This window comes from Lissotriton vulgaris, chromosome 3_1, assembly GCF_964263255.1.
Source record: "Lissotriton vulgaris chromosome 3_1, aLisVul1.2, whole genome shotgun sequence".
NCBI lineage: Eukaryota > Metazoa > Chordata > Amphibia > Caudata > Salamandridae > Lissotriton > Lissotriton vulgaris.
This window is the reverse complement of record NC_141689.1, coordinates 41,640,190-41,653,279: the sequence shown is the minus strand read 5'-3', so window position 1 is coordinate 41,653,279 and position 13,090 is coordinate 41,640,190.

The following is a 13,090-nucleotide window of genomic DNA, read 5'->3' as shown; positions in this document are numbered from 1 at the left end:
CTAGCTACGCAGCGCGTTTGGACCGAAGGCCCAGAAATATTGCAAGTATGAGATTTTGCTTTTGGCCTGTTTGGGGGTGTTATGCTTCTTGGCGGGTGGGTTGACGGGTCTTGGGGCATTCCTGGGAAGGTCTAATACCGGCTAGAAGTGGTTGGGACAAAATCCAGGCCGATTTTTTTTTGGGCTATTTCTGACATTTTGCTCTATGTAGCGGTTTCGGGGGCCTGTTTGGGGGGCTTCCTGGTGTTTGTGGGTGAGTTTCGTGGTCTGGGAGCACTGCTGGGACACTCTAATCTTGATTGCATTTGCTTTTCAGGAAATCCGTCGTGCCAACCCCGACTTATGGCCTAGCTACGCAGCGCGTTTGGACCGAAGGCCCAGAAATATTGCAAGTATGAGATTTTGCTTTTGGCCTGTTTGGGGGTGTTATGCTTCTTGGCGGGTGGGTTGACGGGTCTTGGGGCATTCCTGGGAAGGTCTAATACCGGGTAGAAGTGGTTGGGACAAAATCCAGGCCGATTTTTTTTTGGCTATTTCTGACATTTTGCTCTATGTAGCGTTTTCGGGGGCCTGTTTGGGGGGCTTCCTGGTGTTTGTGGGTGAGTTTCGTGGTCTGGGAGCACTGCTGGGACACTCTAATCTTGATTGCATTTGCTTTTCAGGAAATCCGTCGTGCCAACCCCGACTTATGGCCTAGCTACGCAGCGCGTTTGGACCGAAGGCCCAGAAATATTGCAAGTATGAGATTTTGCTTTTGGCCTGTTTGGGGGTGTTATGCTTCTTGGCGGGTGGGTTGACGGGTCTTGGGGCATTCCTGGGAAGGTCTAATACCGGGTAGAAGTGGTTGGGACAAAATCCAGGCCGATTTTTTTTTGGCTATTTCTGACATTTTGCTCTATGTAGCGTTTTCGGGGGCCTGTTTGGGGGGCTTCCTGGTGTTTGTGGGTGAGTTTCGTGGTCTGGGAGCACTGCTGGGACACTCTAATCTTGATTGCATTTGCTTTTCAGGAAATCCGTCGTGCCAACCCCGACTTATGGCCTAGCTACGCAGCGCGTTTGGACCGAAGGCCCAGAAATACTGCAAGTATGAGATTTTGCTTTTGGCCTGTTTGGGGGTGTTATGCTTCTTGGCGGGTGGGTTGACGGGTCTTGGGGCATTCCTGGGAAGGTCTAATACCGGGTAGAAGTGGTTGGGACAAAATCCAGGCCGATTTTTTTTTTGGCTATTTCTGACATTTTGCTCTATGTAGCGTTTTCGGGGGCCTGTTTGGGGGGCTTCCTGGTGTTTGTGGGTGAGTTTCGTGGTCTGGGAGCACTGCTGGCTATATATACTTTACTTTGCAAGAGGTTTGAAGCAAATCCATGGTGGCAGAGGGGACTTAGGGCCTAGCTGCAGAGCGCGCGCGGAGTGATTTGGGAAATTTGTGAAAAATTGACTAAGTCCCCATTTTTGTACTTTTGCTCTTTGGCTGTTTGGGGGTCTTCTACTCGTTTTCTCCTGGGTTGACGGCTCTGGGGCCATTGCTGGGAAGCTCTAATACCGGATAAAAGTGTTTTGGACCAAATCCCAGGCAGAATTTTTTTTGTGTTTTTGATGACTTGCTTGCCTTTGAGGTGCTCTTAGGGGGGGTTCCGTCTGTTTGTGGGTGAGTTTCGTGGTCTGGGAGCATTGCTGGGACACTCTAATCTTGATTGCATTTGCTTTTCAGGAAATCCGTCGTGCCAACCCCGACTTATGGCCTAGCTACGCAGCGCGTTTGGACCGAAGGCCCAGAAATATTGCAAGTATGAGATTTTGCTTTTGGCCTGTTTGGGGGTGTTATGCTTCTTGGCGGGTGGGTTGACGGGTCTTGGGGCATTCCTGGGAAGGTCTAATACCGGGTATAAGTGGTTGGGACAAAATCCAGGCCGATATTTTTTTTTGCTATTTCTGACATTTTGCTCTATGTAGCGTTTTCGGGGGCCTGTTTGGGGGGCTTCCTGGTGTTTGTGGGTGAGTTTCGTGGTCTGGGAGCACTGCTGGGACACTCTAATCTTGATTGCATTTGCTTTTCAGGAAATCCGTCGTGCCAACCCCGACTTATGGCCTAGCTACGCAGTGCGTTTGGACCGAAGGGCCAGAAATATTGCAAGTATGAGATTTTGCTTTTGGCCTGTTTGGGGGTGTTATGCTTCTTGGCGGGTGGGTTGACGGGTCTTGGGGCATTCCTGGGAAGGTCTAATACCGGGTAGAAGTGGTTGGGACAAAATCCAGGCCGATTTTTTTTTGGCTATTTCTGACATTTTGCTCTATGTAGCGTTTTCGGGGGCCTGTTTGGGGGTCTTCCTGGTGTTTGTGGGTGAGTTTCGTGGTCTGGGAGCACTGCTGGCTATATATACTTTACTTTGCAAGAGGTTTGAAGCAAATCCATGGTGGCAGAGGGGACTTAGGGCCTAGCTGCAGAGCGCGCGCGGAGTGATTTGGGAAATTTGTGAAAAATTGACTAAGTCCCCATTTTTGTACTTTTGCTCTTTGGCTGTTTGGGGGTCTTCTACTCGTTTTCTCCTGGGTTGACGGCTCTGGGGCCATTGCTGGGAAGCTCTAATACCGGATAAAAGTGTTTTGGACCAAATCCCAGGCAGAATTTTTTTTGTGTTTTTGATGACTTGCTTGCCTTTGAGGTGCTCTTAGGGGGGGTTCCGTCTGTTTGTGGGTGAGTTTCGTGGTCTGGGAGCATTGCTGGGACACTCTAATCTTGATTGCATTTGCTTTTCAGGAAATCCGTCGTGCCAACCCCGACTTATGGCCTAGCTACGCAGCGCGTTTGGACCGAAGTCCCAGAAATATTGCAAGTATGAGATTTTGCTTTTGGCCTGTTTGGGGGTGTTATGCTTCTTGGCGGGTGGGTTGACGGGTCTTGGGGCATTCCTGGGAAGGTCTAATACCGGGTAGAAGTGGTTGGGACAAAATCCAGGCCGATTTTTTTTTGGCTATTTCTGACATTTTGCTCTATGTAGCGTTTTCGGGGGCCTGTTTGGGGGGCTTCCTGGTGTTTGTGGGTGAGTTTCGTGGTCTGGGAGCACTGCTGGGACACTCTAATCTTGATTGCATTTGCTTTTCAGGAAATCCGTCGTGCCAACCCCGACTTATGGCCTAGCTACGCAGCGCGTTTGGACCGAAGGCCCAGAAATATTGCAAGTATGAGATTTTGCTTTTGGCCTGTTTGGGGGTGTTATGCTTCTTGGCGGGTGGGTTGACGGGTCTTGGGGCATTCCTGGGAAGGTCTAATACCGGGTAGAAGTGGTTGGGACAAAATCCAGGCCGATTTTTTTTTGGCTATTTCTGACATTTTGCTCTATGTAGCGTTTTCGGGGGCCTGTTTGGGGGGCTTCCTGGTGTTTGTGGGTGAGTTTCGTGGTCTGGGAACACTGCTGGGACACTCTAATCTTGATTGCATTTGCTTTTCAGGAAATCCGTCGTGCCAACCCCGACTTATGGCCTAGCTACGCAGCGCGTTTGGACCGAAGGCCCAGAAATATTGCAAGTATGAGATTTTGCTTTTGGCCTGTTTGGGGGTGTTATGCTTCTTGGCGGGTGGGTTGACGGGTCTTGGGGCATTCCTGGGAAGGTCTAATACCGGGTAGAAGTGGTTGGGACAAAATCCAGGCCGATTTTTTTTTGGCTATTTCTGACATTTTGCTCTATGTAGCATTTTCGGGGGCCTGTTTGGGGGGCTTCCTGGTGTTTGTGGGTGAGTTTCGTGGTCTGGGAGCACTGCTGGGACACTCTAATCTTGATTGCATTTGCTTTTCAGGAAATCCGTCGTGCCAACCCCGACTTATGGCCTAGCTACGCAGCGCGTTTGGACCGAAGGCCCAGAAATATTGCAAGTATGAGATTTTGCTTTTGGCCTGTTTGGGGGTGTTATGCTTCTTGGCGGTGGGTTGACGGGTCTTGGGGCATTCCTGGGAAGGTCTAATACCGGGTAGAAGTGGTTGGGACAAAATCCAGGCCGATTTTTTTTTTGGCTATTTCTGACATTTTGCTCTATGTAGCGTTTTCGGGGGCCTGTTTGGGGGGCTTCCTGGTGTTTGTGGGTGAGTTTCGTGGTCTGGGAGCACTGCTGGCTATATATACTTTACTTTGCAAGAGGTTTGAAGCAAATCCATGGTGGCAGAGGGGACTTAGGGCCTAGCTGCAGAGCGCGCGCGGAGTGATTTGGGAAATTTGTGAAAAATTGACTAAGTCCCCATTTTTGTACTTTTGCTCTTTGGCTGTTAGGGGGTCTTCTACTCGTTTTCTCCTGGGTTGACGGCTCTGGGGCCATTGCTGGGAAACTCTAATACCGGATAAAAGTGTTTTGGACCAAATCCCAGGCGGAATTTTTTTTGTGTTTTTGATGACTTGCTTGCCTTTGAGGTGCTCTTAGGGGGGGTTCCGTCTGTTTGTGGGTGAGTTTCGTGGTCTGGGAGCATTGCTGGGACACTCTAATCTTGATTGCATTTGCTTTTCAGGAAATCCGTCGTGCCAACCCCGACTTATGGCCTAGCTACGCAGCGCGTTTGGACCGAAGGCCCAGAAATATTGCAAGTATGAGATTTTGCTTTTGGCCTGTTTGGGGGTGTTATGCTTCTTGGCGGGTGGGTTGACGGGTCTTGGGGCATTCCTGGGAAGGTCTAATACCGGGTAGAAGTGGTTGGGACAAAATCCAGGCCGATTTTTTTTTGGCTATTTCTGACATTTTGCTCTATGTAGCGTTTTCGGGGGCCTGTTTGGGGGGCTTCCTGGTGTTTGTGGGTGAGTTTCGTGGTCTGGGAGCACTGCTGGGACACTCTAATCTTGATTGCATTTGCTTTTCAGGAAATCCGTCGTGCCAACCCCGACTTATGGCCTAGCTACGCAGTGCACTTGGACCGAAGGGCCAGAAATATTGCAAGTATGAGATTTTGCTTTTGGCCTGTTTGGGGGTGTTATGCTTCTTGGCGGGTGGGTTGACGGGTCTTGGGGCATTCCTGGGAAGGTCTAATACCGGGTAGAAGTGGTTGGGACAAAATCCAGGCCGATTTTTTTTTGGCTATTTCTGACATTTTGCTCTATGTAGCGTTTTCGGGGGCCTGTTTGGGGGTCTTCCTGGTGTTTGTGGGTGAGTTTCGTGGTCTGGGAGCACTGCTGGCTATATATACTTTACTTTGCAAGAGGTTTGAAGCAAATCCATGGTGGCAGAGGGGACTTAGGGCCTAGCTGCAGAGCGCGCGCGGAGTGATTTGGGAAATTTGTGAAAAATTGACTAAGTCCCCATTTTTGTACTTTTGCTCTTTGGCTGTTTGGGGGTCTTCTACTCGTTTTCTCCTGGGTTGACGGCTCTGGGGCCATTGCTGGGAAGCTATAATACCGGATAAAAGTGTTTTGGACCAAATCCCAGGCAGAATTTTTTTTGTGTTTTTGATGACTTGCTTGCCTTTGAGGTGCTCTTAGGGGGGGTTCCGTCTGTTTGTGGGTGAGTTTCGTGGTCTGGGAGCATTGCTGGGACACTCTAATCTTGATTGCATTTGCTTTTCAGGAAATCCGTCGTGCCAACCCCGACTTATGGCCTAGCTACGCAGCGCGTTTGGACCGAAGGCCCAGAAATATTGCAAGTATGAGATTTTGCTTTTGGCCTGTTTGGGGGTGTTATGCTTCTTGGCGGGTGGGTTGACGGGTCTTGGGGCATTCCTGGGAAGGTCTAATACCGGGTAGAAGTGGTTGGGACAAAATCCAGGCCGATTTTTTTTTGGCTATTTCTGACATTTTGCTCTATGTAGCGTTTTCGGGGGCCTGTTTGGGGGGCTTCCTGGTGTTTGTGGGTGAGTTTCGTGGTCTGGGAGCACTGCTGGGACACTCTAATCTTGATTGCATTTGCTTTTCAGGAAATCCGTCGTGCCAACCCCGACTTATGGCCTAGCTACGCAGCGCGTTTGGACCGAAGGCCCAGAAATATTGCAAGTATGAGATTTTGCTTTTGGCCTGTTTGGGGGTGTTATGCTTCTTGGCGGGTGGGTTGACGGGTCTTGGGGCATTCCTGGGAAGGTCTAATACCGGGTAGAAGTGGTTGGGACAAAATCCAGGCCGATTTTTTTTTGGCTATTTCTGACATTTTGCTCTATGTAGCGTTTTCGGGGGCCTGTTTGGGGGGCTTCCTGGTGTTTGTGGGTGAGTTTCGTGGTCTGGGAGCACTGCTGGGACACTCTAATCTTGATTGCATTTGCTTTTCAGGAAATCCGTCGTGCCAACCCCGACTTATGGCCTAGCTACGCAGCGCGTTTGGACCGAAGGCCCAGAAATATTGCAAGTATGAGATTTTGCTTTTGGCCTGTTTGGGGGTGTTATGCTTCTTGGCGGGTGGGTTGACGGGTCTTGGGGCATTCCTGGGAAGGTCTAATACCGGGTAGAAGTGGTTGGGACAAAATCCAGGCCGATTTTTTTTTGGCTATTTCTGACATTTTGCTCTATGTAGCGTTTTCGGGGGCCTGTTTGGGGGGCTTCCTGGTGTTTGTGGGTGAGTTTCGTGGTCTGGGAGCACTGCTGGCTATATATACTTTACTTTGCAAGAGGTTTGAAGCAAATCCATGGTGGCAGAGGGGACTTAGGGCCTAGCTGCAGAGCGCGCGCGGAGTGATTTGGGAAATTTGTGAAAAATTGACTAAGTCCCCATTTTTGTACTTTTGCTCTTTGGCTGTTTGGGGGTCTTCTACTCGTTTTCTCCTGGGTTGACGGCTCTGGGGCCATTGCTGGGAAGCTATAATACCGGATAAAAGTGTTTTGGACCAAATCCCAGGCAGAATTTTTTTTGTGTTTTTGATGACTTGCTTGCCTTTGAGGTGCTCTTAGGGGGGGTTCCGTCTGTTTGTGGGTGAGTTTCGTGGTCTGGGAGCATTGCTGGGACACTCTAATCTTGATTGCATTTGCTTTTCAGGAAATCCGTCGTGCCAACCCCGACTTATGGCCTAGCTACGCAGCGCGTTTGGACCGAAGGCCCAGAAATATTGCAAGTATGAGATTTTGCTTTTGGCCTGTTTGGGGGTGTTATGCTTCTTGGCGGGTGGGTTGACGGGTCTTGGGGCATTCCTGGGAAGGTCTAATACCGGGTAGAAGTGGTTGGGACAAAATCCAGGCCGATTTTTTTTTGGCTATTTCTGACATTTTGCTCTATGTAGCGTTTTCGGGGGTCTGTTTGGGGGGCTTCCTGGTGTTTGTGGGTGAGTTTCGTGGTCTGGGAGCACTGCTGGGACACTCTAATCTTGATTGCATTTGCTTTTCAGGAAATCCGTCGTGCCAACCCCGACTTATGGCCTAGCTACGCAGCGCGTTTGGACCGAAGGCCCAGAAATATTGCAAGTATGAGATTTTGCTTTTGGCCTGTTTGGGGGTGTTATGCTTCTTGGCGGGTGGGTTGACGGGTCTTGGGGCATTCCTGGGAAGGTCTAATACCGGGTAGAAGTGGTTGGGACAAAATCCAGGCCGATTTTTTTTTGGCTATTTCTGACATTTTGCTCTATGTAGCGTTTTCGGGGGCCTGTTTGGGGGGCTTCCTGGTGTTTGTGGGTGAGTTTCGTGGTCTGGGAGCACTGCTGGGACACTCTAATCTTGATTGCATTTGCTTTTCAGGAAATCCGTCGTGCCAACCCCGACTTATGGCCTAGCTACGCAGCGCGTTTGGACCGAAGGCCCAGAAATATTGCAAGTATGAGATTTTGCTTTTGGCCTGTTTGGGGGTGTTATGCTTCTTGGCGGGTGGGTTGACGGGTCTTGGGGCATTCCTGGGAAGGTCTAATACCGGGTAGAAGTGGTTGGGACAAAATCCAGGCCGATTTTTTTTTGGCTATTTCTGACATTTTGCTCTATGTAGCGTTTTCGGGGGCCTGTTTGGGGGGCTTCCTGGTGTTTGTGGGTGAGTTTCGTGGTCTGGGAGCACTGCTGGGACACTCTAATCTTGATTGCATTTGCTTTTCAGGAAATCCGTCGTGCCAACCCCGACTTATGGCCTAGCTACGCAGCGCGTTTGGACCGAAGGCCCAGAAATATTGCAAGTATGAGATTTTGCTTTTGGCCTGTTTGGGGGTGTTATGCTTCTTGGCGGGTGGGTTGACGGGTCTTGGGGCATTCCTGGGAAGGTCTAATACCGGGTAGAAGTGGTTGGGACAAAATCCAGGCCGATTTTTTTTTTGGCTATTTCTGACATTTTGCTCTATGTAGCGTTTTCGGGGGCCTGTTTGGGGGGCTTCCTGGTGTTTGTGGGTGAGTTTCGTGGTCTGGGAGCACTGCTGGCTATATATACTTTACTTTGCAAGAGGTTTGAAGCAAATCCATGGTGGCAGAGGGGACTTAGGGCCTAGCTGCAGAGCGCGCGCGGAGTGATTTGGGAAATTTGTGAAAAATTGACTAAGTCCCCATTTTTGTACTTTTGCTCTTTGGCTGTTAGGGGGTCTTCTACTCGTTTTCTCCTGGGTTGACGGCTCTGGGGCCATTGCTGGGAAACTCTAATACCGGATAAAAGTGTTTTGGACCAAATCCCAGGCGGAATTTTTTTTGTGTTTTTGATGACTTGCTTGCCTTTGAGGTGCTCTTAGGGGGGGTTCCGTCTGTTTGTGGGTGAGTTTCGTGGTCTGGGAGCATTGCTGGGACACTCTAATCTTGATTGCATTTGCTTTTCAGGAAATCCGTCGTGCCAACCCCGACTTATGGCCTAGCTACGCAGCGCGTTTGGACCGAAGGCCCAGAAATATTGCAAGTATGAGATTTTGCTTTTGGCCTGTTTGGGGGTGTTATGCTTCTTGGCGGGTGGGTTGACGGGTCTTGGGGCATTCCTGGGAAGGTCTAATACCGGGTAGAAGTGGTTGGGACAAAATCCAGGCCGATTTTTTTTTGGCTATTTCTGACATTTTGCTCTATGTAGCGTTTTCGGGGGCCTGTTTGGGGGGCTTCCTGGTGTTTGTGGGTGAGTTTCGTGGTCTGGGAGCACTGCTGGGACACTCTAATCTTGATTGCATTTGCTTTTCAGGAAATCCGTCGTGCCAACCCCGACTTATGGCCTAGCTACGCAGCGCGTTTGGACCGAAGGCCCAGAAATATTGCAAGTATGAGATTTTGCTTTTGGCCTGTTTGGGGGTGTTATGCTTCTTGGCGGGTGATTTGACGGGTCTTGGGGCATTCCTGGGAAGGTCTAATACCGGGTAGAAGTGGTTGGGACAAAATCCAGGCCGATTTTTTTTTTGGCTATTTCTGACATTTTGCTCTATGTAGCGTTTTCGGGGGCCTGTTTGGGGGGCTTCCTGGTGTTTGTGGGTGAGTTTCGTGGTCTGGGAGCACTGCTGGCTATATATACTTTACTTTGCAAGAGGTTTGAAGCAAATCCATGGTGGCAGAGGGGACTTAGGGCCTAGCTGCAGAGCGCGCGCGGAGTGATTTGGGAAATTTGTGAAAAATTGACTAAGTCCCCATTTTTGTACTTTTGCTCTTTGGCTGTTTGGGGGTCTTCTACTCGTTTTCTCCTGGGTTGACGGCTCTGGGGCCATTGCTGGGAAACTCTAATACCGGATAAAAGTGTTTTGGACCAAATCCCAGGCGGAATTGTTTTTGTGTTTTTGATGACTTGCTTGCCTTTGAGGTGCTCTTAGGGGGGGTTCCGTCTGTTTGTGGGTGAGTTTCGTGGTCTGGGAGCATTGCTGGGACACTCTAATCTTGATTGCATTTGCTTTTCAGGAAATCCGTCGTGCCAACCCCGACTTATGGCCTAGCTACGCAGCGCGTTTGGACCGAAGGCCCAGAAATATTGCAAGTATGAGATTTTGCTTTTGGCCTGTTTGGGGGTGTTATGCTTCTTGGCGGGTGGGTTGACGGGTCTTGGGGCATTCCTGGGAAGGTCTAATACCGGGTAGAAGTGGTTGGGACAAAATCCAGGGCGATTTTTTTTTGGGCTATTTCTGACATTTTGCTCTATGTAGCGTTTTCGGGGGCCTGTTTGGGGGGCTTCCTGGTGTTTGTGGGTGAGTTTCGTGGTCTGGGAGCACTGCTGGGACACTCTAATCTTGATTGCATTTGCTTTTCAGGAAATCCGTCGTGCCGCCAACCCCGACTTATGGCCTAGCTACGCAGCGCGTTTGGACCGAAGGCCCAGAAATATTGCAAGTATGAGATTTTGCTTTTGGCCTGTTTGGGGGTGTTATGCTTCTTGGCGGGTGGGTTGACGGGTCTTGGGGCATTCCTGGGAAGGTCTAATACCGGGTAGAAGTGGTTGGGACAAAATCCAGGCCGATTTTTTTTTGGCTATTTCTGACATTTTGCTCTATGTAGCGTTTTCGGGGGGCTGTTTGGGGGGCTTCCTGGTGTTTGTGGGTGAGTTTCGTGGTCTGGGAGCACTGCTGGGACACTCTAATCTTGATTGCATTTGCTTTTCAGGAAATCCGTCGTGCCAACCCCGACTTATGGCCTAGCTACGCAGCGCGTTTGGACCGAAGGCCCAGAAATATTGCAAGTATGAGATTTTGCTTTTGGCCTGTTTGGGGGTGTTATGCTTCTTGGCGGGTGGGTTGACGGGTCTTGGGGCATTCCTGGGAAGGTCTAATACCGGGTAGAAGTGGTTGGGACAAAATCCAGGCCGATTTTTTTTTGGCTATTTCTGACATTTTGCTCTATGTAGCGTTTTCGGGGGCCTGTTTGGGGGGCTTCCTGGTGTTTGTGGGTGAGTTTCGTGGTCTGGGAGCACTGCTGGGACACTCTAATCTTGATTGCATTTGCTTTTCAGGAAATCCGTCGTGCCAACCCCGACTTATGGCCTAGCTACGCAGCGCGTTTGGACCGAAGGCCCAGAAATATTGCAAGTATGAGATTTTGCTTTTGGCCTGTTTGGGGGTGTTATGCTTCTTGGCGGGTGGGTTGACGGGTCTTGGGGCATTCCTGGGAAGGTCTAATACCGGGTAGAAGTGGTTGGGACAAAATCCAGGCCGATTTTTTTTTTGGCTATTTCTGACATTTTGCTCTATGTAGCGTTTTCGGGGGCCTGTTTGGGGGGCTTCCTGGTGTTTGTGGGTGAGTTTCGTGGTCTGGGAGCACTGCTGGCTATATATACTTTACTTTGCAAGAGGTGTGAAGCAAATCCATGGTGGCAGAGGGGACTTAGGGCCTAGCTGCAGAGCGCGCGCGGAGTGATTTGGGAAATTTGTGAAAAATTGACTAAGTCCCCATTTTTGTACTTTTGCTCTTTGGCTGTTTGGGGGTCTTCTACTCGTTTTCTCCTGGGTTGACGGCTCTGGGGCCATTGCTGGGAAGCTCTAATACCGGATAAAAGTGTTTTGGACCAAATCCCAGGCAGAATTTTTTTTGTGTTTTTGATGACTTGCTTGCCTTTGAGGTGCTCTTAGGGGGGGTTCCGTCTGTTTGTGGGTGAGTTTCGTGGTCTGGGAGCATTGCTGGGACACTCTAATCTTGATTGCATTTGCTTTTCAGGAAATCCGTCGTGCCAACCCCGACTTATGGCCTAGCTACGCAGCGCGTTTGGACCGAAGGCCCAGAAATATTGCAAGTATGAGATTTTGCTTTTGGCCTGTTTGGGGGTGTTATGCTTCTTGGCGGGTGGGTTGACGGGTCTTGGGGCATTCCTGGGAAGGTCTAATACCGGGTATAAGTGGTTGGGACAAAATCCAGGCCGATATTTTTTTTTGCTATTTCTGACATTTTGCTCTATGTAGCGTTTTCGGGGGCCTGTTTGGGGGGCTTCCTGGTGTTTGTGGGTGAGTTTCGTGGTCTGGGAGCACTGCTGGGACACTCTAATCTTGATTGCATTTGCTTTTCAGGAAATCCGTCGTGCCAACCCCGACTTATGGCCTAGCTACGCAGTGCGTTTGGACCGAAGGGCCAGAAATATTGCAAGTATGAGATTTTGCTTTTGGCCTGTTTGGGGGTGTTATGCTTCTTGGCGGGTGGGTTGACGGGTCTTGGGGCATTCCTGGGAAGGTCTAATACCGGGTAGAAGTGGTTGGGACAAAATCCAGGCCGATTTTTTTTTGGCTATTTCTGACATTTTGCTCTATGTAGCGTTTTCGGGGGCCTGTTTGGGGGTCTTCCTGGTGTTTGTGGGTGAGTTTCGTGGTCTGGGAGCACTGCTGGCTATATATACTTTACTTTGCAAGAGGTTTGAAGCAAATCCATGGTGGCAGAGGGGACTTAGGGCCTAGCTGCAGAGCGCGCGCGGAGTGATTTGGGAAATTTGTGAAAAATTGACTAAGTCCCCATTTTTGTACTTTTGCTCTTTGGCTGTTTGGGGGTCTTCTACTCGTTTTCTCCTGGGTTGACGGCTCTGGGGCCATTGCTGGGAAGCTCTAATACCGGATAAAAGTGTTTTGGACCAAATCCCAGGCAGAATTTTTTTTGTGTTTTTGATGACTTGCTTGCCTTTGAGGTGCTCTTAGGGGGGGTTCCGTCTGTTTGTGGGTGAGTTTCGTGGTCTGGGAGCATTGCTGGGACACTCTAATCTTGATTGCATTTGCTTTTCAGGAAATCCGTCGTGCCAACCCCGACTTATGGCCTAGCTACGCAGCGCGTTTGGACCGAAGGCCCAGAAATATTGCAAGTATGAGATTTTGCTTTTGGCCTGTTTGGGGGTGTTATGCTTCTTGGCGGGTGGGTTGACGGGTCTTGGGGCATTCCTGGGAAGGTCTAATACCGGGTAGAAGTGGTTGGGACAAAATCCAGGCCGATTTTTTTTTGGCTATTTCTGACATTTTGCTCTATGTAGCGTTTTCGGGGGCCTGTTTGGGGGGCTTCCTGGTGTTTGTGGGTGAGTTTCGTGGTCTGGGAGCACTGCTGGGACACTCTAATCTTGATTGCATTTGCTTTTCAGGAAATCCGTCGTGCCAACCCCGACTTATGGCCTAGCTACGCAGCGCGTTTGGACCGAAGGCCCAGAAATATTGCAAGTATGAGATTTTGCTTTTGGCCTGTTTGGGGGTGTTATGCTTCTTGGCGGGTGGGTTGACGGGTCTTGGGGCATTCCTGGGAAGGTCTAATACCGGGTAGAAGTGGTTGGGACAAAATCCAGGCCGATTTTTTTTTGGCTATTTCTGACATTTTGCTCTA